Here is a 24,845-nt window from a genome sequence, read left to right as displayed (position 1 = left end):
CCAGTCTCCACAATATCCTTTCTTTGAGGATTGCAAGTCCCACATGTTTCACAGTAGAGCTTCTATGATGTTTAGAAGGTAACAGATATACTGCCAAAAGTAAAGTTGCAAGGTTGTTTCGTGAGTCATGATGGGTAGCTCAATTGGTACAGCACTTGCACCCAAAAGGCAAAGTCCCAAGTTCGAGTCTTGGTCTGACACAACGTTTTAATCTGTCCGGAAGTTTCAGGTCGGTGTACACACTGCACTAGAATCAAAAAATCCATTCTTTCTTTTTATGCTTCCACCTAAAACCTGCCAAAAGTAAAGTTGCAAGGTTCTTTCGTGAGTCATGATGGGTAGCTCAATTGGTACAGCACTTGCACCCAAAAGGCAAAGTCCCAAGTTCGAGTCTTGGTCTGACACAACGTTTTAATCTGCCCGGAAGTTTCAGGTTGCTGTACACACTGCACTAGAATCAAAATATCCATTCTTTCTTTTTATGCTTCCACCTAAAACCAAACATAAAGTATCTCCTTTTTGTTGTAGTATGTCATCTTACTGCAATCATTACAATCCACATTAGTAGTCATAATCTCTGTAGCTTTCCTCCACCATAATTTCTAGAACATAATTGATGAAATGTATGATGAGATAAAAGAAATTATTCAGATAGTGAAGGGAGACGAAAATTTAATAGTCATGGGTGACTAGAATTCAATAGTATGGAAAGGAAGAGAAGGAAACGTAGTAGGTGAACATGGATTGGGGGTAAGAAATAAAAGAGGATGCTGCCTGGTAGAATTTTGCATAGAGCATATCTTAATCGTAGCTAACACTTGGTTCAAGAATCATGAAAGAAGGTTGTATACGTGGAAGAAGCCTGGTGGTATTAGAAGATATTAGATATATTATATAATGGTAAGACAGATTTAGGAGCCAGGTTTTAAATTGTAAGACATTTCCTGGGGCAGATGCGGACTCTGACCACAATCTATTGGTTATGAACTGTAGATTAATTAAAACTGAAGAAACTGCAAAAAAGTGGGAATTTAAGGAGATGGGACCTGGATAAACTGACTAAACCAGAGGTTGTACAGTGTTTCAGGGAGAGCATAAGGGAACAGTTGACAGGAATGGGGGAAAGAAATACAGTAGGAGAAGAAAGGGTAGCTTTGAGGAATGAAATAGTAAAGGCAGCAGAGAGCAAGTAGGTAAAAATATGAGGGCTAGTAGAAATCCTTGAGTAACAGAAGAAATATTGAATTTAATTGATGAAAGGAGAAAATATAAAAAGGCAATAAATGAAGCAGGCAAAAAGGAATACAAACGTCTCAAAAATGAGATGGACAGGAAGTGCAAAATGGCTAAGCAGGGATGGCTAGAGGACAAATGTAAGGATGTAGAGGCATATATCACCAGGGGTAAGATCGATACTGCCTACAGGAAAATTAAAGAGACCTTTGGAGAAAGGAGAACCACTTATATGAATATCAAGAACTCAGATGGCAACCCAGTTCTAGGCAAAGAAGGGAAAGCAGAAAGGTGGAAGGAGTATATACAGGGTCTATACAAGGTGATGCACTTGATGACAGTATTATGGAAATGGGAGATATGATACTGCATGAGAGTTTGACAGAGCACTGAAAGGCCTGAGTTGAAACAAGACCCCAGGAGCAGACAACATTCCATTAGAACTACTGACAACCTTGGGAGAGCCAGTCCTGACAAAATTCTACCATCTGGTGAGCAGGATGTATGAGACAGGCGAAATACCCTCAGACTTCAAGAAGAATATAATAATCCCAAACTGAAAGAAAGCAGGTGTTGACAGATGTGTAAATTACCGAATTATCAGTTTAATAAGTCATGGCTGCAAAATACTAATGCGAAATCTTTACAGACGAATGGAAAAACTAGTAGAAGCCGACCTCGGGGAAGATCAGTTTGGATTCTGTAGAAATATTGGAACATGTGAGACAATACTAATCTTAAGACTTATCTTAGAAAATAGATTAAGAAAAGGCAAACCTACGTTTCTAGCATTTGTAGACTTAGAGAAAGCTTTTGACAATGTTGACTGGAATTCTCTCTCTTAAATTCTGAAGGTGGCAAGGGTAAAATACAGGGAGTGAAAGGCTATTTACAATTTGTACAGAAACCAGATGGCAGTTATTAGAGTCTAGGGGCATGAAAGGGAAGCAGTGGTTGGGAAGGGAGTGAGACAGGGTTGTAGCCTCTCCCCGATGTTATTCAATCTGTATATTGAGCAAGCAGCAAAGGAAACAAAAGAAAAATTCGGAGTAGGTATTAAAATCCATGAAGAAGAAATAAAAACTTTGAGGTTCGCCGATGACATTGTAATTCTGTCAGAGACAGCAAAGGACTTGGAAGAGCAGTTGAACGGATAGTAGGATATAAGATGAACATCAACAAAAGCAAAACGAGGATAATGGAATGTAGTCGAATTAAGTCGGGTGATGCTGAGGGAATTAGATTAGGAAATGAGATACTTCAAGTAGTAAAGGAGTTTTGCTATTTGGGGAACAAAATAACTGACGATGGTCGAAGTAGAGAGGATATAACATGTAGACTGGCAATGACAAGGAAAGCGTTTCTGAAGAAGAGAAGTTTGTTAACATCGAGTATAGATTTAAGTGTCAGGAAGTCGTTTCTGAAAGTATTTGTGTGGATGTGAAACATGGACGATAAATAGTTTGGACATGAAGAGAATAGAAGCTTTTGAAATGTGGTGCTACAGAAGAATGCTGAAGATTAGATGGGTAGATCACATAACTAATGAGGAGGTATTGAATAGAATTGGGGAGAAGAGCAGTTTGTGGCACAACTTGACTAGAAGAAGGGATCGATTGGTATGACCTGTTCTGAGGCATCAAGGGATCACCAATTTAGCATTGGAGGGTAAAAATTATAGAGGGAGACCAAGAGATGAATACACTAAGCCGATTCAGAAGGATGTAGGTTGCAGTAGGTACTGGGAGATGAAGAAGCTTGCACGGGATAGAGTAGCATGGAGAGCTGAATCAAACCAGCCTCTGGACTGCAGACAACAACAACAACAACAATTGAATGTCACTCTCTGTGTGCTGGTAAACGTGTATTTTTCTACATGATAGTCCTAAAGCAAAAATTCTACGGGTTCTGTTAGATCACCCAAACAAATCTTAAGACTGAAATCACCATACACTGGGAAGTATATTGCCTACCAATAGAGCTTGTCATAGACCTGTATCAGGCCTGTCATTAATGACCATTTTTTAAAATGCCTTTTATTTGTGGTTTTTCAATTCTTTAATACTAAGTAACATATAATTAGTAATGTTATTCAAATAGATACAAAACACATCTCGAGTGTAACTCATTACTTCTTTTTTAGTTTCCCTTCTTTTAGCTCATTATGCTGGAGACACACACATTTGAAATAGGAGGCAGGAAGGTCTCCAGTGTTGAACAAAATAAAATGGGATTGTATCTTGACTAACATGGTAAAGATGCAGCCAATCTTTCTGATTAATTTGGAATTTCATGTGAGTAGTTTGAGGGGTGGATAACACAAGCATGTGAATTAAGGAAAACAGAGTTATTAATTGTAATGAAATACAAGGTGTTTGAAAAAGAACTCCCTAGTTTTAAGTATAAATATAATGGGGAAATTATGAAAAATTATATCAATGAGTACATATCAAGGATGAGAATTACTTTGACTTTTGTTAAATGTTAGTAGACTTCAATGTGGTTTCCATTTGTTGCCCTGCACACATGGAGACAATGTTTCACTTCTCGCCACATATACACCAACATTTCAGGTGTAACTGTCCCAACCACCATGATGATTCTTTTCCGTAAATGAATGATGTCTCTGATCTTTTCACTGTATACAACAATTTTTATGTGGCCCCAAAAGAAAAAGTCCGGTGGAGCTAAGTCTGGGCTTCGTGGTGGCAAGGTATTGAGCCAGCCTTCCTGTCCACCTTCTTGGAAAGTGAGTGTCAAGAGCCACATGCACATGGTTACTGTAATGAGGTGGGGCGCCATCTTGTTGAAAAAACACAAGCCTATCTTCCACCTCAATATCGTCTATTTGGGGAAAGATGCATCGGTCTCCGAGCAGCCGAGCTGTGTGCACACGCGGGGCGGCGCGCTGCGAACTTTTATGTTTGAAGTGCTCCCACCGTGGGTGAAAAAGCAACTGTCGTCCTGATAGGGCCGTTTTTACTAGTGATAGGCGAGATCCTCCGGGATAGCCGGATGGGCTAGGGATGTTTAGCACAGGGAACGAAGAGGCACCAGGGCCTCCTCACCAGGCAGTCGACCGACAGGTGGCCGACTCCCTGGGCGGGGTACGTCCGCGCGCCTTCAGGCAAAGATCAAGAAGTAGGGCAAGGCCTAAAGCCGCGAGTAGGTCTGAGTCTCCCCACCAGCACCATCGCAACGCCGAGAGACACCACCACACGAGCGCAGAGAGGGAAGAGATAAGAAGAACGACGTCCACCATGGAGCAGGCAATGCCCCAAACCATAGAAAAACTGCGAAGGGAAAGTTCGGAACGCCCGAAAACCCTGGAAACAGCCAAGCCAACAGCCCTTAACAGGGAGAAAACCACCACGGTGACCGCTGAAGCCGTAGCCGCCGCCTTGGATGCGGAAAAACGCAAGATGGCCGCCGCAGCTGCCGCCGCCGCGGAAGAAACCAAGATGGCCACCGGCGCTACAGAACCAACCGAACGACACCAAATTGATATCAGAGACATAAATAGCTCTAACCAATACATCCAGCAAGAAACAAACCATTTAGTGGGAGCGGAAGGAGGAAAAACTGTACACTACGAGTCCTCGAGCGAAGACGAAGAAATGGAACAAGACACGCCACAAATTGATCAAAACACGCTCAGAATGCGACAAATGGAGCTAAACGAAGATGACCAAGGCTTCAGAGTGCCGAGAAAAACCATTAAAAGGAAAAACGCCACAGAAATCGACACCCAAAACAAGCAGTTCACGATCGAAACAAGGAATAAATTTGATGCCCTGCAGAATCTACAAATAGGGAATGGTACACCACAAGGGGTGCCTCAACAGAGCCAAAACACGACAACACCGCAGAAAATGGCGCCAAAAAAGCCCAGGGTGCCCCCTATAATCGTGTAGTATGCAGGCCACTACCTGACATTGAACGCAGCACTGAAAAAAGAAATGGAAGGACCCATTAGGGCAATACACAAAGGGAAGACAATAAAATACCACTTTGATTCGGTCAGAGATCAAAGAACGGCACTGGCCTTCTTCAAACGCCATCAAATCGGAAATTACACCCACCAGCTCCAAGAAGACAGACAGCTCAAAGTAGTCATCAAAGGACTGCCTGACACAGTCACAGAAGAGGAACTTGAAGAAGACCTGAGATACAACAACTTCCACCTAAATAATGTACACCAGTACAAGAAAAGGAACCCTGAAACGAAAGAACTCAAACCCATGGATGTGTTCTGCATATCACTAGATAAAAAACCCGAAAGTCAGAACACTTACAACTTGAGGTATCTACTTGATACAAAAGTAACAATTGAGACCTACAAAAACAGAGATGGACCGCCACAGTGTAAGAGGTGCCAGGGATACTTTCACACAGCCGGATACTGTGGCATACCCATCAGATGTGCAAGATGTGGAGGGGATCACAGAGCAAAAGATTGCCAACTACCAACAAACGCCATCCCACACTGTATCAACTGCGGAGAAGACGGGCATGCGGCGTCCCACAGAGGGTGCAGGGCTTACCAGGAAGCAGCAGAAGCTTACAGAACGGAAAACCAGCAACACCAACAAAGACAAGCAAGTCAACATCAACAGATAAGACCAACAGCGATGCCAACACCGGCAGAGGTACACCAAAGAGGGAGAAGAAGAGCATGGGGCAACATAAACACGCAAGGAACAGAACCAACAACAAGCAACCAACAACAAGGAATGATGGAAGGAGTCAAGGGCTTCATTGACGAAGTAAAATCCATCTGGGCATCGTTCAACTGGAGGCAAGTCCTAAACACAGCACGACCAACACTACAAGAAGTCAACTCTGCACCTGACGCCATGTCAAAATTGATGGCTCTCGCTGGAGGAGCGATGAAAATATTCGAAATCTTTAATGGAAATTAACAGGAGAGGGCAAAAACTACTACGCATCTGCAATTTTAACGCATGTGGAAACAAGAACAAAAGGGACCTCCTAAACGAGTTCATAGAGCAGAACAAAATAGACGTGCTCATGGTCACAGAGACCCACCTACGACCATCCCAAAGCTGCAAACTGAGGAACATGATATGCCACCGCACAGATAGAGTTAACAGGATGGGTGGAGGAACTGCCATATTCCTCAGGCAAAACATAATGCACCACCCAGAGCCAACCCCGCCAATGACAGCACTTGAGGCAACAATGGTTAACATAGAGACGTCCAATGGCAAACTACTACTAGTGGCAGCGTACCTCAGCCCAAGAGCAAACCTGGAAGAAAACGACCTAACACAGATTTTCGACAACCACGACCGCATCCTACTGGCAGGCGACCTAAATGCAAAAAACGGAGCATGGAACGCCCACAGGAGCAATGCACGAGGAGAAGCACTACAAAACCTAGAAGAAAGACTCCAAGCCGTCGTCACAGCGCCCCTAGAAGCGACATATGTACCCTTCAATAGCAGACAACAACCAGACGTCTTGGACATATTCATCGTCAAGAACATGGACCCAGAAATGGATATGCAAGTGAGGAACAGACTTACATCAGATCACCTACCGGTAATCGCACAAATAGGGGAGACAATAAAACCCCCACCACCAAGACAAAAAATAACAACAGACTGGGACCAATACAGCCGCTGGCTGAACAATAATGTCAACCCCACAGCCCCACTCAACAGCGAACAACAAATAGAGGAGGCTATTGGTACACTCTCGGAAAAAATCAAAAAAGCTCAAAGAAGTGCCACAATTAGAACGACATTTGCGGAAGAAAAGTACAACGAGCTCCCACCATTGATTCAAGACCTCAAGTTCCTCAAAAACAGAGCGAGAAAGCGATGGATCCGATACAGAAACCCACAAGACAGAAGAGAGGTAAACAGACTCTCACGAGAGATACACAAAAGAGCACTAGAATGGAAGGTCGAGAAGTGGGAAGACCGAATGAGCGAGCTCACACTTAGAGGAAGAGACGACTGGAAGCTGATCAGAAGCCTGAAGAACCCGAAACCGAGGAAGTCTGCACTTGTGGATGGAAACACCCTGGTATTTGACGCTCTAAGACAAGCAGAGCTTTTCGCCCAAACCTACGAGGAGCAGAACAAGATAGAAGAGGAGGGCAACCCGACACAAGAAGAGACAGAATTCGCCAGACACATCAACCAGGAAGCTGATGCAATCAAAAACACGCCAGCAGATGACAGACCAGAACTGACGACACCGACAGAGGTCCGAAGAATAATATCAAGATTAGGAACAAGCTCAGCCCCTGGTCCGGACAACATCTCAAACGAAGAATTAAAACACATCCCGCGGCGACCGCTGGTGCTTCTAACACGAATCATAAATGCGTGCATGCTTTTCAGCTACTTTCCAGTTGCGTGGAAAATCAGCAAAATTGTACCGATACCCAAGGCAGGCAAAGACCTGAAGAAGCCCGAGAACCACCGTCCAATTAGCTTACTCTGCACCATGTCAAAGCTACTAGAAAGGGTCCTACTTCCACGAATAAGGCAACCTCTCCTGGACGGAAACGTCATAAGGCGAGAACAATTTGCGTACCAACAAACACTGTCAGCAGAGCTCCAACTCCTGAGAATCACGGAGGAGATTACAAAATCAATGAACCTGGCAAAGTACACGGCAGCACTAATGTTGGACGTAGAAAAAGCGTACGACAAGGTGTGGAGAAGCAATCTGCTAGTGAAACTAAAAGAAGACACAGACATACCTAGATGCTACCTCCGAATGATCAACAGCTTCATGACAGACAGAAGATGTTACGTAACAGTAAATGGGCACAGATCAGAAACCAAGATCTTGGAGGAAGGAATTCCACAAGGGTCGGTACTGTCTCCCACCCTCTTCACAGTGTATGTGAATGACATACCGAAAACAGAGGACACAGTATTGGCCCAATTCGCTGATGACACAGCAATCCTCACAAGCCACAGAAGACTAGACACCACGATAAGAAGATTACAAGAACAGACAGATGAAACTGAAAGATGGGCAAAGCTAAACAAAATAAAAATAAATGCAGAAAAAACTAAAGCCATCCTGTTCACAAGACGCCGACCAGATGTCCAAGACAGAATAGTACTAAATGGACATAGAATCGAATGGACAAACAAGGTTAAATATCTAGGAGTCACCCTAGATAAGAAAATGTTATTTACGGACCATATCAAAGAGAAGAAGATGAGAATTACAAAAGCAATCCACGCGATCTACCCACTACTGACGAGCAAAGAGATGGCAAACCGGACTAAGATGCAGATTTACAAATCGACAATACAGCCTGCCATCTTGTACGGTTGCTCCTCATGGGGCATCACGTGCAAATCAAATATCAAGACGCTGCAGATATTACAGAACAGATGCCTAAAGCTCATCCTATGAGCACCTCCATGGACTAACACAGAAGCAATCCACAGGGAGCTGGAAATGCCAGACATAGAAGAGCAGGTCACAGAAGCCACCAGGAAACTGGTGACCAAAATCGAGAGACTCAGACCTACAAACAACAGGCTTGAAAACATCGCCACGGTGGAACCAACCGCCTGGCACAAAGTCAAAGTACCTTTATCAATCATCAGGAACTACCAATAGGCAACACCAACGTAGGAACAGAGAATAGGGAAAAAAGGAGACAGGCAGGAAGAATCGAAGAGCTAAGCAATAGGGAAGAAAGAAGACGACGAAAAGTAGGCCACACAACAAAAATCAAAAAATACACAAAGCAATAGGTAGACGCCAAAGAACAATAGAAACCAGTAGAAAAACCAATCAACGCAAACCCCACTAACTACCATCAAATTAGGACCACTAAAGGGCGGAAGTGCCCACAGTGAGTCCCAAGCGTCAAACATGGAGACCCAATTATTTGTTTTTGCAATAAATAAATGGTGCCCCAACTAAGTAAACCCTATCCTGCACACACGGGGGACCAAGCTCCCAAGGAGCTAGAACCCCAGCCATCGCACAAAAAAAAAAAAAAAAAAAAAAAAAAAAAAAAAAAAAAAAAAAAAAAAGGGGAAAGATGTACTCTGTCAACATGCCACAGTAAACATACCTGTTTGTTTTTTTCTACAGAAACAAAAATGAAAGAAACAATCACACAATCTTCCATCAAACCACACCATACATTAACTTGGGGAGAGTCACGTTGATGCTGAATAACTTCTTGAGGATGCTCTGCTCCCCCCCCCCCCCCCCCCCCCATCTCCAAATGCTGCAGTTATGACAATTAACTGTTCATACTGTCATTAAATGTAGCCTCATGAGAGAAGAAAATCTTTTTTAAAAAACTGACATCATCATCATCATCATTAATTCATTCTGTGTATAAAGACAACAGCAACCCTATACCTTTCGATTTTATCAGTAGGTTATATTTCATGTAACAGTTGCAAATGGTAGGCATGCAACATCATACACAGTACCTTTAGGCACTCGTAATTGTTGACTGTGTGTGGCCAGTGACTTCTTTGGGTTCCAAACACACGAAATACGGATCTGTTCTACATCATCGTCAGACGTTCTCGGTCTACCTGGTAAATTTGATTTTAAAACACTAGCAGTCTCCTTGAAAGACTTAAGTCATTGACAGATAGTTTTTGCTGTAGGTGGTTCATCACCACACTGACATACAAAATTATGTTGCACTGTTTTAACTGACTCAGATTTCACACCAAATAACACGTTGCACTTTCTTTTGCGGAGTATGCATTGTTGCTGAGTTGCTCTGCATCGCATGCACACCTGGACTGAACAGTGGGAACAGAGGAAAAAAACAGCACTGGTGCCGTCTCAAGATCAAGCAGACTTGCCAACTTCAGGGGAGCCAAACTTGGAGAGTTAATGAATCAAACGCCACAAACTAGAATAGTTAGAATTCTAGGACACGTTAAGACTAGGGAGTTCTTTTTCAAACACACTGTACAGTGCTTGCAGTTTCCGGCATATGCATTGGTACAAATCTGGCACAAATACTGTAATGGTGAAGCTTCATTGTGGTTCATTTTATGTGCCCAGGACTTACATAAGGCAAAATAATAAAAATAACAAAATTTTGTCAGGCACTGCTGATTTTCAGTTAGATGGACAGAATTCTGCTGCCTTGATGGCCTTATCGTGCTACATATAGATCTTCTGTAGTGCAGGGTCCGGGCAGGTATCTGCAGGCCAGAATGTGATGTCAGTCCTGCGGATCATCACACTCGCGTGACTCATCTTCAATCATGGAGACCCACTTTCTGAGGTGCGCTTTGCATTGTGACACGCCTGTCCTCAATTTGTGTAGTGTCTTCTAGGTCACATAAGGTAGACAAAAGCCTGCGGCAAGTTCTTGTTTGATGTTCTCCCCAACCCCTTCGGTTAATTAATTTTGCCATAGCTCTGTTTCGTGAATTCCAGGTGTTGATGGAATTGCTGATGATGTGTGCATGATGCTGCTCCGTCAGGGATTGATCTCCTGCCCCCCCCCCCCCCCCCCCCCCTCTCCAGAGACTGCCGTTCTGCAGATGTCAGGTGGTGCTATATCCACAATTTGATAAATTTTGGCAGTCAGGTAAAATAGTTGAACATTTGACTGTTGATGGATGGAAGCAAAACGTACTGGTGTTTTTTCCTGTAAGAATATTATCTGACATTGCAGTACAAAGGCTGGGTGACTTTGCTGCCTTCCACTCTATTAACTCCTAAGGCATCATATTTTTGCATTCACAAAAAATAATCATTGGTGAGAAAAGGTTGGTTTGAATAATCTGTGCAATTATTTACATAGATATTTTATGTATTTCAGAAATCAGACGAAAAAAATCTTTGACTTCACAGCAAACAATACATACAATGCAAGAGGGGCAGAACAACAGACATATTTCATCACATAAAGTATCTATGTAAATATTTGTTCTAGTTAACATTGTCATGTTAAGCATGAAAAAATGTGCAACTAGTGCAGTGTATCATTATTTAAATCATGAGTGACACAGTAGCAGGTATTCCAAAAACATAACAATGAATGAAATGAGCATATATTCTTTGCAAATATGAGGAGCTGCTTCAACAAGGGCAGATTGAAATGTTTGTCCAGCCATTCTGAAATAATTTTCATAGTTTGTCTGTACACTGTAGTTCATGAACCAAATTCTGGTGAACACTTGAGCTTTTCTTTTCACTATTCATGGTTTCACCCATAATCATTTCCATTTCTCTTCGTTTTCAAGCAATGTGCTTTATCACCTACATCACTAGAATGCTGCTGAAGGGTCAGAGTTACAGGAAGAACCTGTTAGTACACCAGCTGAGGAAGATACTCTATGCTGGAATTTAGTTGGTCCTTATGTTTTAGAGCTTTCCTTATCTTATATCTACATCCACAGCTATACTCTGCACACCATGATGACATGCATGGCAGGGGGTATGTTCCATTGTACCAATTATTGGGGTTTCTTCCTGTTCCATTCACATGTGGAGTGAAGGAAGAATGATTGTTGCCTCTGTGCATACAGTAATTATTCTAATCTTATCCTCACAATCCCTAAGTGAGCAATGCACAGGGGGGTTTAGCATATTCCCAGAGTAAAGCTGGTTCTTGAAACTTTGTTAATAGACTTTTCAGGATAGTTTAATTAATCTTCAAGAGTCTTAATGTCCAGTTCCTTCAGTATTTCTGTGACACACTCCCATGGATTAAACAGACCTGTGATGATTCGTACTGCCCTTCTCTGTACACATTCAATATCCCGTGTTAGTCGTATCTGGTATGGGTCCCACACACATGAGCAATATTCTAGAACTGGTCGCACAAGTGATTTGTAAGCAATCTCCTTTGTGGACTGATTGCCCTTCCCCATGTTTCTAACAATAAATCGAAGTCTGTCACCTGCTTTACCCATGACTGAGCCTATGTGATTGTTCCATTTCATGTCCCTACAAAGTGTTACACCCAGGTATTTGTATAAGTTGGCCGATTACAACAGTGACTCATTCACGTTATCGGATACTAGGTTTTTAGTTTTGTGAAGTGCAAAATTTTACATTGCTAAATATTTAAAGCAAGTCACTAATCTTTGCACCACTTTGAAATCTTATGAAGACCTGACTGAATATTTACGCAGCTTCTCTCAGGTAGTACCTGATTTATAAATAACTGCAAAAAGCCTGATTTTACTATCAATATTGTCTACAAGGTCATTAGTATACAGCATGAACAGCAAGGGTCTCAACACACTTTGCTGGGGCACACCTGAAGTTACTTCTACATCTGACAATGAATCTCCATTCAGGATAACATGCTTTTTCCTCTCTACCAAAAAGTCCTTAATGCAGTCACAAATTTCACTTGATACCACATATGATCATACGTTTGACAATAAGTGTAGGTGTGGTACTGAGTTAAAAGCTTTTCAGAATGTCATGTAGGAAAAGTGCGAGTTGTGTTTCACATGGTCAGTGTTTTTAAAATTGATGCTGGTTGTCTTTGAGGTGGTCATTCTATGCATGATATCTAATTATATTTGAGCTCATAATATGTGCTAAGGTTCTATAACAAATTGGTGACAAGTAAATGGGGACAATAATTTTGTGAATCCGTTCTACTACCCTTCTTGTAGATGGGTGTGACCCATGCCTTTTTCCAAGACCTGGGTGTGGTTTTTTGTTTTAGAGATCTATGATAGATTATAGTTAGAAGAAGGGCTAACTCAGCCACAAATTCACTATAGAATCTGACAGAGTTTCCATCAGGTCCTGGAGCTTTGTTCAGTTTTAATTATTTCAGCTGTTTCTCAACACCACTGACACTAATACTCATTTCATCCATCTTTTCAGTGGTGCATGGATTAATTAGGGCAATTCTCCTGGTTTTCCTTTGTAAAGGAACATTTGAAAATTGAGTTACGCTTTTCTGCTTTGTTTTGCTATCTCAGTTTCAGTTCCTGTCTCATTCGCTAGGGATTGGACACTAACTTTGGTGCCACTAACAGCCTTTACACACAAGCAGAATTTCTTTGGGTTCTGTAAAAGATCAGTTGCTAATATTCTGCTGCAGCAGTCACTGAAGGCACCATGCATTGCTCTCTTGACACTCAAACATGTTTCATTCAGTATACCCCCATCAATACTGGATTTATTTTTTTTAGTAAATGAGAGTAAAAGAAAGAACTTTTTGGCAAAATTTTATTGTGCTCAAAAATTTTTATCATGCTTGAAAAGAAAGATGAAATGTTATGTCTGTACATTAGCCACTTGGTTGCAAACTGAACATTGGAGCCACAGGGGTCAAACTACCTAATAACAATCAAATCTCAGCACTACAGTAGTTTCTTACTGTGTTCCCTGATAAGTTTTAGAGGTGCTAACATGGTACAATCATGTTTAATATTCACAAATAGTGATAAGTATATTAAAATGCTACTACAGTAGAAATGTACTTATGGGAGTAAAGTACATTCTAAAAACTTGCACTACCCATCAAAAGGTCTAAGTTAGTGTGTCATGGCAATCTGCTGTCTGTAAATTCATATGGTCCTTTCCTCAGATGAAGTATGTAACCACACCTCCCGTTGTTATAAGTTGTTGGTCCCTATAACAAGGCAACAGTTAGCAAATTGTAAATAACAATAAGCATACTATACCTAACACAATGTGTCCCACATAAATCCGGTATGCCTCACATGCATGAATTGTCTGACATGTGCATTATTGGCACCATATATTTCTATTGCACCGTAAATAGTGCCATATATCAGTGATCTTTGTTCCCACGCACAATTAACATGCAAAGAACGTATATGCAGCACTCCAACAAGATGGAGCAAACCAAAGTATGGCCCACATCACCAACGTGTTCCTGAAGGAAGCCTTTGGCCCACCAAGTCCATCCAACTTGACATTGTGTAATTTTCGTTCATGGGGCACACTGAAAAGCAAAGGGTATCCTGACAAACCTCACACAATAGAGTATTAAACAGAAAATTAGTACAGAAATTAACATCATCACAACTGCAGAATTACAGTGTGTTGCTGGTAACATTGTCACATAGGCAGCAATGCCTGGATGCATCTCTTATAAAAAGGTACCTAAATTTTTTTAATGTTACTATGACCTATTTTTTAAGTTATTTCATTGTTACTTGAATCTTGGGTGTGAGGCATACCGATTTTGTGTGGGGCACCCAGTACAACAGCAGAACGTCGGTCTAAGTTGTATCCCCTTAAGAAGGTAAGTCGAGAGCCATTGTTAACTGTTTAGTGAACAGTATTTTAAAAATATTGTGAAGCCTGAAAGGTGGTTGTCAGACAATTGAGACTCTTAGAACAGATTTAATTGAGTGGGGGTGTGCTTTGTAGTATATATGTCTAGGAAGGTAGGCTGAGCATTAGTAAAGTGTAATAAAAGTAGCTAAGTGTTGGAAGTAATCTTTGGGGCCCTAAACTAGATGACTGTGTCAGGCTCAAAGTGTTGCACATTATACACCTGCAGAACAGCAAGTTTACTATTTGAATTTTTCCTGATTTCCCTTATAGTATATTTCTTAAATTTCATGCATACTTTTCTGTTTAAGAGGAGTGATATCACATCTTTGCAACTGAAAAGTGTAGACTCAGGCAGACAGTAGCACAATTGTTATTTCCTCTGAACAGCCAGCTACATAGCTCATAGGTGTCGGCCTTCACCAGTGATACATCAGAAGGGTAACAAGTTGCATATCTAGCTTTCTGTCTGTGCTTTTAAGGTTAGTACAGATTCATGCAGCTGTACAAAGATCGATGTATGAAGCATACAATTACCACTGACATACCTTAGCAAAACATCATAAGAACAAACTGAGAAAATTCTAGCCCTTTGTAAAATTGCAAAGTAGATCTGAGGGTTCTATCCAGTCGCTCATTGACTAGTTGGCTGTGGCAGTAGTAAATAGCAAAAGGAGAGCTGAAGTTTTAAATTTCGTGTTTAAGAAACAAGACATACTAATAGGCATCATTGGTGTAGAGAAATAACTGAAAAAGTTGAAAACAAGTCACTTCTCGGGTCCAGTTTTACACACAGAACAGCCATGGTTTTAGAAAACATCACTTCTGCGAATCTCGGCTTGCTCTTTTTTTTTTCTGTTGATGAAGGGCAACAGGCAGATTCCACATTCCTAGATTTCCGAAACATTATGCCTCACTGCAGACTGTTAACAAAGGTATGAGCATATGGAATAGGTTCCCAGATAAGTGAATGGTTTGAAGACTTCTTAAGTAACAGAACCTAGTATGTTGTCCTCAACAGCAAGTGTTAATCAGAGACCATGGTATCCCAGGGAAGTGTGATAGGACTGCTATTATTTTCTGTACACACAAATGTTTTGGCAGACAGGGTGAGCAGCTATATGCAGCTGTTTGCTGATGATGCTGTAGTGTATGGCTAGTGCCATTGTTGAGTGACTGTAGGAGGATACAAGATGAATTTCTAGTTGGTGTGATGAATAGCAGCTATCTCTAAATGTAGAAAATAGTTGTTAATGTAGATGAGTATGAAAAACAAACCTTTAATGTTCGAAAACAGCATTAGTAATGTGCTGCTTGACACAGTCGTGCCCATTAAATACCTAGGTGCAATGTTGCAAAATGAAATGAAATAGAATGGACAAGTAAGGAATGTATAGGATGATGCACAAAAAACTAGAGTACAGATTGCTCGCCAATTATGCATGAATTGTTGCCCGCTGTGATCAGATACAACAACAAATAGATTAACGTGTAATAATTAGATAATAAAGAAATAACAAATAATCTAATGCCATTGTTGTTATCAGCTCATGGCAGGCAACAATTCACGTGTAATTCGCAAGCAGTCTGGATTTCGGGTCAGTCTTTTATATGCCTCCCTGTAGCAGGGAAGATGAATGGTCAACTTTGGTTTATTGGGAGAATTTTAGGAAAGTGTGATTCATCTGTAAAGGATACTTCATATAGCACACTAGTGCAACCAATTGTTGAGTACTGCTCAAGTATTTGGAATTTGCAATAGGCCCGACTACAGGAAGACTTCGAAGCAAATCAGAAGTGAGTTGCTAAATTTGCTACCAATAAGTTTGAACAACACACAAATATTACGAAGATGCTGTGGGAGCTCAAATAGGAATCCGTGGAGGGAAGGTGACATTCTTTTCAAGGAACAATATTGGGAAAATTTAGAGAACTGGCATGGCCTCCAGAATCTGACACCAAAAATCCATCTCCACCTCATACCAGCAACCTCCCACATTCCTATCTTTTACCTACCCCTCCGAACTCCAACCCCACAAGTCTCCCCACTAATCATCCCATTGTCGATGGGTGCAGAGCTCCCACAGAATCAACATTGGCCTTTATTAACCAATACCTCCAAACTATTGTCCCTAACCTCTCATCCTACACACAAGAAAAAGTTCATTGCTTTTACTGCCTCTCCAAAGTTCTCGTTCCATTACCAGCAAACTCCTTGTTCATCAGCATCAACCATACCCATGTGGTCATGGAATACTACCTTTCCCAGTGCCTCCATGACATCAAACCCACTATCTCTTTCCTAATCCTCCTACCCAACCACATCCTGGCCCACAATTACTTCACTTTCAAAGGCCAAATCTATAAACAAATCTGTGGTTCTGCCATGGGTACTTGCATGGCACCACCCTACATCAATTTATTTATGGGCCATCTGGAGGAATCCGTTTTCTCCAGTCAACATCTAAAACCTTGTGTCTGGTTCAGATTCATTGATGACATTTTCATGATCTGGATCCATGGCAGGAATAACATTTGCTCCTTTCTCTATAACCTTCACACCTGCTCCAAAATCCACTTCACCTGGCCCTTCTCAACTCAATTAGCCATCTTCCTAGATGGGTCCTTAAATACATCTGTTCAAATCAAGTGCACCAACCACCAACAGTACCTCCACCATCTCAAGTAGCATCTTCCTCACAGCCTTACCACTCATGGCCACTGGTCGAAATCTACCAATACTACCAGAGCCTTTATTGACAGATAATATCCTACCCAACTCATCCATAAATAGATCTCCCATGCCATCTCCTCCTCTGACAGCAGTAAACCTATTAGCCAGCCACTCACCAGTGCTTCCCTGACACCCATCATCACCTGGGCCTTTGACCATCTCACAGTGTCCTGAGATAAGTGATATCCTACTCACATCACCCAAAGTTGTGTTGTGCCACCCAACCAACATAACAGAATTCCCTTGTCCACCTCTAACCCAATCCTGCACCCCATGGGTCATTCCCTTGTGGTCAGCCCAGCTACAAGAATTGCTCCATACATAGCCCCCAGCACCACTCTCTCCTACCAGAGTCCAGTCATACACATTTTCTACATGATAAAAGGCAGGGCCACTTGTAAAAGCTGACCTATTCTATCTAAGCTAGGCTGCAACTACTGTACAGCATTCTATGGCCATGACAAGTAAATCCACTGTCTACTCACATGGATGGCTGATGCCAAACTGCAAACTTGACTGTCCAATTGCTGCACCACTTCATACGGGGCAATTTCAATCCCCTTTCCAGCAAAAGTTTCTCCAACCTACACAGATGGGAACAGTCGGTCCAGCATAACCTGTGCTCTTGTGATACCCCTGGCCTAAACATCCACTATCCTGTTACCCACTCCGTCATGTTACTTTTTACCTTCTCTCTTCGATCCACACCACGCTTTTCCTGTCAAGATTGTGTTCTGCCTTCTCCCACCACTCTTGCTCCCATCACGAGGGCATTATATAATAGAAAGAAACTTCCACATGGGAAAAATATATTAAAAACAAAGATTCCAAGACTTACCAAGCGGGAAAGCACCGGCAGACAGGCACATTAACAAAACACACAATCACACACACAGAATTACTAGCTTTCGCAACCGATGGTTGCTTCTTCAGGAAGGAGAGGGAAAGACGAAAGGATGTGGGTTTTAAGGGAGAGGGTAAGGAGTCATTCCAATCCCGGGAGCGGAAAGATTTCCCTTAGGGGAAAAAAAAGGACAGGTGTACACTCGCACACACATACACACACATATCCATCCGCACATACACAGACACAAGCAGACATATTTAAAGGCCTTTAATCAGTCTCACCATGGCCACAGGAAAGTGCATTTGTATCTGTGTGTGTGTGTTTACTTTTTCTAGAAAAAGAGCAGCAAGAGCTTGAAAGCTATTGTGAATAGAGTTCCCTGTTACGTATTTCTATGCCGTACACATCAGTCCGCTATAGGTAAGTGGTTACTTTTCCCTTATTTACATATTGAACAGTGTATTTCCGACACAAAAGATCTCTAGTATAAACTTCAACTTATTCTGAAGTCATCATGTCAGAACTTCAGCCAAAATGGATGCTGATAAGAGAATTTCAGATTTGGGCTTTTTACTGGTTATTTGCAGTTTAATGGCAATTTCTGAAAGGTACAACTTCTTTTTAGGGAAAAAATATTTTATTGAGTAATTTCATGAATTGTGTGAAAGCTGGGTTTTATATACGGACTTGGATTGCACCTTAAAATCTAAGTTTATACAGCTTATGTCATCATCAGTATATATTGAAGCTTTACAAACATTAAACTTGTTTTTTTTTTCCTTTTTTTCGGAGATTGGTTCAGCAACTGACTAAAATTTATAAATTTCAAATGTTTAACTTGCTATTGCTTCCCTCCATACCAGACCAAAAACATATCACAATAACATAGCTGAGGCTGTGATTATGTTGAGCTCTCTGACAATTTTCTCATAGTCCCACAATAAGTTTGAAATGTGTGGAGAGGAACCAAAGTCATGTTGAATCATTCTCTTCAAGTGAGAGCAAAATAAGTACCTTTCCTTTATATCACTATTTTCAACTGTCATATTGGTTTCAATTTTACCTATTTTTACCATACTTGGGTTGAATGGACTCAGTGCACAAGTCTTTTGTGAAGGTAAAAGAGCATCCTACATGCAAGTGACACAACTAGCAATTTACCATAAATAAAACAATATTTTTTCTTCAAACATTCATTTATAATTGTGCAGTGATGCACTATATTACTGCATTCATTCAAACATTATATACATGTGAATACATAAAATGGTTAACATAAATATAAACTCATAATCTTATTTAAATAATTTGATTAGAACACAAAAACATAATTAAAAGTGTTAAATAACTGTACAATAAAACATTTCTGTGTGTTTTCCAACAGTTTGCTGCATGACCAATAGTGCTCATTCATGGACTGTATGTCACCATTCTTGGATGAAAAGAACAGACACAATCCATACAGGACATCTGAGTTATTCTTTCTGTATCTTTTCACAGCTTTGCAATACAATCTCACCTGTGAGATTGGTTATAGCAGAAACTTTGTACCTTTCTTGAATGCCACACTTTAAAATAAAGTCTATTTTTTAGACTTATTAAATAAAAAGACAATGGATTGAGAAGATAAACTCCTGGTCGACTAATGACGATGAAGATGATTTTTTAATACCCACTTGGAGTAACTATTATGTTAAAGGTGATATTATGGATAAATATGTTTACATATTTTAATTGACCTACATTGAAGTATAAAACATATTCCTGATGCCAAAAAAAAAAAGATATAGCTGACGGCTTAGACACCAGCTGTTTGACGTATGCTGCTGTACATTTAGCAGCGTATGATGCAAGTTATACCAATCACTGTTCACAGAATCTGATAATTTATAAACTAATTATTTAAAAGAATATTGATTGATTCAGTTAACACACACTGTGCATAACAAATAGTAAGTATTAACAGTCTGTATCCATACAAAATCACACACATTTATTTGATAGTCACCATCATTGTGTGTGAAAAATTTACCAAAATTTCAAAATATTTAATGTTTAACATCCTCATAGAGAAATAGTAGGAAAAAGATAACCCATTTCTTGCGAAATGAACGTATTCCCAACTATGGGTGTGCATAACACACCTCAAGGAAAAAAAGTGTACCCGAGTCAGCTGCATTACAGATGTTATTAGGTAACTGCTCACTCAACACACACATGAAATATGCTATATTGTTAAAAAAAAATCACACCATGATTAGTGCAACAAAACTTGTACAATATGGTTTGTTTACAAAAAGCAAATTGAACTTTAACTTTCTGCTGGTGTGATATCTATGCCCAGCAGTATTTTTAAAAAAGGAATGGAGGGGAAAATAATTTATATGGGAATACTGGTTAAGGATCAGTGCCACTTTACATTTCTGCTATCAGATGGAAACTGAACTAGTTGTTATCTATTCAGAAACCATGTTCTTTAACTGTGTACACAGCACACAGAATACTCAGCTTTTATGCAAAAACACATTCATCTTATCCTTACCCTTCTAATGACATTTCTTTTGCCCCTCTTTGGAAAACGAGATTATCAACTCTGAAGGTTCCAACTATTTTTGTTGTCAGTTTTAACAAACCTATAGGAAATCCTAGTTCTAATACTAATCCACACTAGAGTGCCACATAGACATAAGTGCTGAAAACATTCAATGAAGAACCACGCATTAATAAACATCAACAGTTACTAATGGCATTTGAGACCAAGTATACCGGATAGCAGAGAAATATGAAAGCCCAAAAATCAAAACTAAGATAATCACTTAAAACACTCAGTTTAATTTACACACTGAAAATCAACAAACAGAAGTAACTAATCCAATTCCTTGGGAAAGGAAAAACCATTCTCCTAATAAAACAGGTCTTTTGAATACTAAAAAACACAGATTCATCAAAGGAGAAACCTGGCAAAAGATGAATGAAGTATGTCAATGATGTTGACTTTGACTACCTTTCTGGTGAAGTTTGAAGTGGTGTTATTAGTGTTATGATGTACTGTGAATGGCAAGAATCTCACCATATAAATATGTTCAAATAAAGTGAATTCTTTCAACTGTGATGTGCTGCCATGTTTGTGTATACTCCCTACTGTTTTCAAAGAAGATTAACAGGGTATGGGCCTAGGATCACCACACAACAGTGACAGGAAGTGAGGGTGCCATCAAAATGACAAGAAAGGCTGGAAAATCTTTCAAACACACTGATGAACTGTGGGTACTGAAAATTTTCCCTTTTACTGATTACAAAGAGTACTTGCAAGTGATTTTATGAGATCAGTGAGAAAGTGATAGAAGCGTCTGAATTGGATGATAATAAGTGAGGAAATATATGAATCAAACAATGGAAAATCCAGGATCGAATGTAACAATACCAGAGAAGGAAAGTTGCTACTCGCCATATAGCGGAGATGCTGAGTCGCGATAGGCATAATAAAAAGATTCACAAAATTATAGCTTTTGGCCATTAAGGCCTTTGTCAGCAGCACACACACACACACACACACACACACACACACACACACACACACACACACACACACAAATGCAAACGCAACTTGCACATACGTCTGCAGTCTCGGAGCTGAAACTACACTGAGAGCAGGAAGATCTGCAGCGGATAGGCACTTGGTGCAGGGAGTGGCAACTGACCCTTAACATAGACAAATGTAATGTATTGTGATTACATAGGAAGAAGGATCCTTTATTGTATGATTATATGATAGCAGAACAAACACTGGTAGCAGTTACTTCTGTAAAATATCTGGAAGTATGTGTACAGAACGATTTGAAGTGGAATGATCATATAAAATTAATTGTTGGTAAGGCGGGTACCAGGTTGAGATTCATTGGGAGAGTCCTTAGAAAATGTAGTCCATCAACAAAGGAGGTGACTTACAAAACACTCATTGGACCTATACTTTAGTATTGCTCATCAGTGTGGGGTCCGTACCAGGTCGGGTTGACGGAGGAGATAGATAAGATCCAAAGAAGAGCGCCTTGTTTCGTCACAGGGTTATTTGGTAAACATGATAGAAGGGAGCTAATGACAGTGGCACATAAAGTGCCCTCCGCCACACACCGTTGGGTGGCTTGCGGAGTATAAATGTACATGTAGATGTAGCACCAGTACTTGATGGGACGCGCGCGTGTATGTATGTATGTGTGTCTACTGCTTAATGCCTTAATGGCTGAAAGCTATAATTATGTGAATCTTTTTGTTGTGCCTATTGTGACTCAGCAACTCCACTATATATTGAAAAAATATATGAATGGACAGTTTTTGTGGAGTATGATATATTTACGGTACATAATCAAACACTCAAATATGGTGGACCAGCAACAGACTGAACTTCTGGATGAAGATAAGTATCACCGCAAGTCAAAACGAATCAAGGAAATTCTCATAAGTAAATACACCAAGGAAGGGTGAACAAAGAGCAAATGAATGGGCTGTGGGGATTCTGTTAACAATACCACAAAACTGCGAAAAATATATGACATCCTAAAAGATTCCCATGTGCATTTTGATTAGTGGGATGGAATGCCTGCAATAAAGGAATATGTGAACTTTGAGTTGAAAGCAGAAGAATTAATGTTAAATTACCATGTGATATGCAACATGCTCCTGATTCAAAGTTTGTGGCCCTGGCGTAGAATTATTAGATAAGTAAGTAAATGTGCATACCTTGACAGGTCTACCTTATAAAAATGAAACTTTTGCAACTGTGTTGATGAACCTCACTGTAACCTGAGCACTGAGATAAATCAGCCTGAACTGTTTCAGGTGCCTAATGAATACAAGGATGAGAATGCCAGGTGTCCTTCAAGCGGTAGTTTTGACCGAGCTCCCCAGAAGGATGAGGAGAAATATGACATGATTCTGAAGGATGGGTGATAACAAGGTTTCTAGCAAGAGGCTGCCAGAGTGCCAAAGTTGCCACCAGAGAGCAACAAAGAAGTCTGCAGAAGAATGACATTTTACAAACATGAGATAAAAATTTGTGAGAGCATTAAAATTTCAACAGTCTGAAGAGAGCAACCACAACAAATAAAGTGGGGTGGAAGTGTTCAAGTGGGACAAAGCTGTAGCGTCAGCCAGCATAATAACAGTCTCGGCAGTTATGAAAAAAATATATAGCCATGGTCCACAATGTTTTCATTGTTAATAGCATGGGAATATTGCACACAATAAGGGGATCACACTTCAACCAACACACCATAGAAAGGAAGTAGATAGTTACCATCGATAGTTACCATCATTTTAAGTGACACTAACTGCAAGCAAATGTGTGCTACTAACAGTGAAACACTACGACATAAAATATCATCCTACACATGAATTAAAAAAATGTAATCCTGCTGGACAGTGTTACATATTTACATGTGACATACACCACTTTAAGAAAAAAAAATGAAAGAAACACTGTGTGAATTCTGGACAGTGTAGCAACAGATCACACGGCTTACCAATATGATAAATTTGTCACTTTCACTGAATGGGAAGAGTCAGTTAAGGCAGCTGGTGGTGGACATTTGCAAAGTACAGGTTTTGACACTGTGCGCCTACAACTATCAGAAGAATGTGGAGGGCAAACACTCGTATTGCACAATGTGTCTTACATTCCATCCATCATGTGTAGTTTGATATCAGTCTCTCAGGCAACTGATAGAAGAGTGATGCTATTCTTAACAAAAGCTGAAGCTAGTCATGACACATAGGAGAAATAATCATGATAGCTCCAAAGAAAGGCAATTGGTACTACTTCAGTGAAGACAACTCCAGTATTTCAATGGGTTGACTTGGGTGGCCCTGTCACAAATTTTACCACTAGTCACAAAATGGATTTATGGCATCCACTCACTTTGAAAAAGTGGTAGTGGTTGTGGAATAATACACTAAATATCATACATCAGATAAATCAGTTGTACAACGTGTGCACTGAAGGCAAGATGAAAGCCAAACCTTTCCCCATACAGACTGGAAACAGAACAAATTAATTGCTACATTTAATACACAGTAATGTAGGTCTGTGTCTAACTAACACTTAAATGAAAGAGCTAAATATATTGTTAAATTTATGGATGATTATTATTAATGATATGCAGGAGTATATATACTAAACGTCAAAAGTTTCTGTCATTCAAAGAGTACAAATCATATGCAAAAAATTTTTCCACAGAAAGCATATGGCTACAGCAAATGGAGAATATCTACTAAAAGAAGTAATTTGGAGGCAGTTGACCAATTCTAATACACTTCAATAAAGGGGAGTTGCAAAACAGTTTAATGGGTTTAGGTAACGAGCAAAGGCCAGGAACTGAATTTGACAGATGCTATAGTCCAATTGTAAAAATGAAAACTGTGCACTGCTTTATGGGAATAGCAGTTGAACAAAACTGGAATATTCATCATTTAGAAGTTGCTGTGGTACATTTGATGGCTGACATAAAAAAATGAAGTTTATGTGGAAGTACCCATTGGTTACAAGGTTGCCATTAACAAACTGCAAAGAAAATTCAATGGTGTACTAGATCGGAAGGCACTGCACAATGGTGAGTGTATCAGCATACTTTAAAAGTGCATCTATTGGTTGAATTAGTCCTAGCAGAAGATGGAATGAAACACTTGACGAGTTCCTGTGTATGCAAGAGATGCTGTGATCAGTAGCTAACCCATGTGTTTACTATGATCTACAGCATGAACTCAAAG

Source organism: Schistocerca gregaria, chromosome 2 (genome assembly GCF_023897955.1).
Source record: "Schistocerca gregaria isolate iqSchGreg1 chromosome 2, iqSchGreg1.2, whole genome shotgun sequence".
NCBI classification, from domain to species: Eukaryota; Metazoa; Arthropoda; class Insecta; order Orthoptera; family Acrididae; genus Schistocerca; species Schistocerca gregaria.
The sequence above is the reverse complement of the archived record's forward strand: the minus strand, read 5'-3'. Positions refer to the sequence as shown.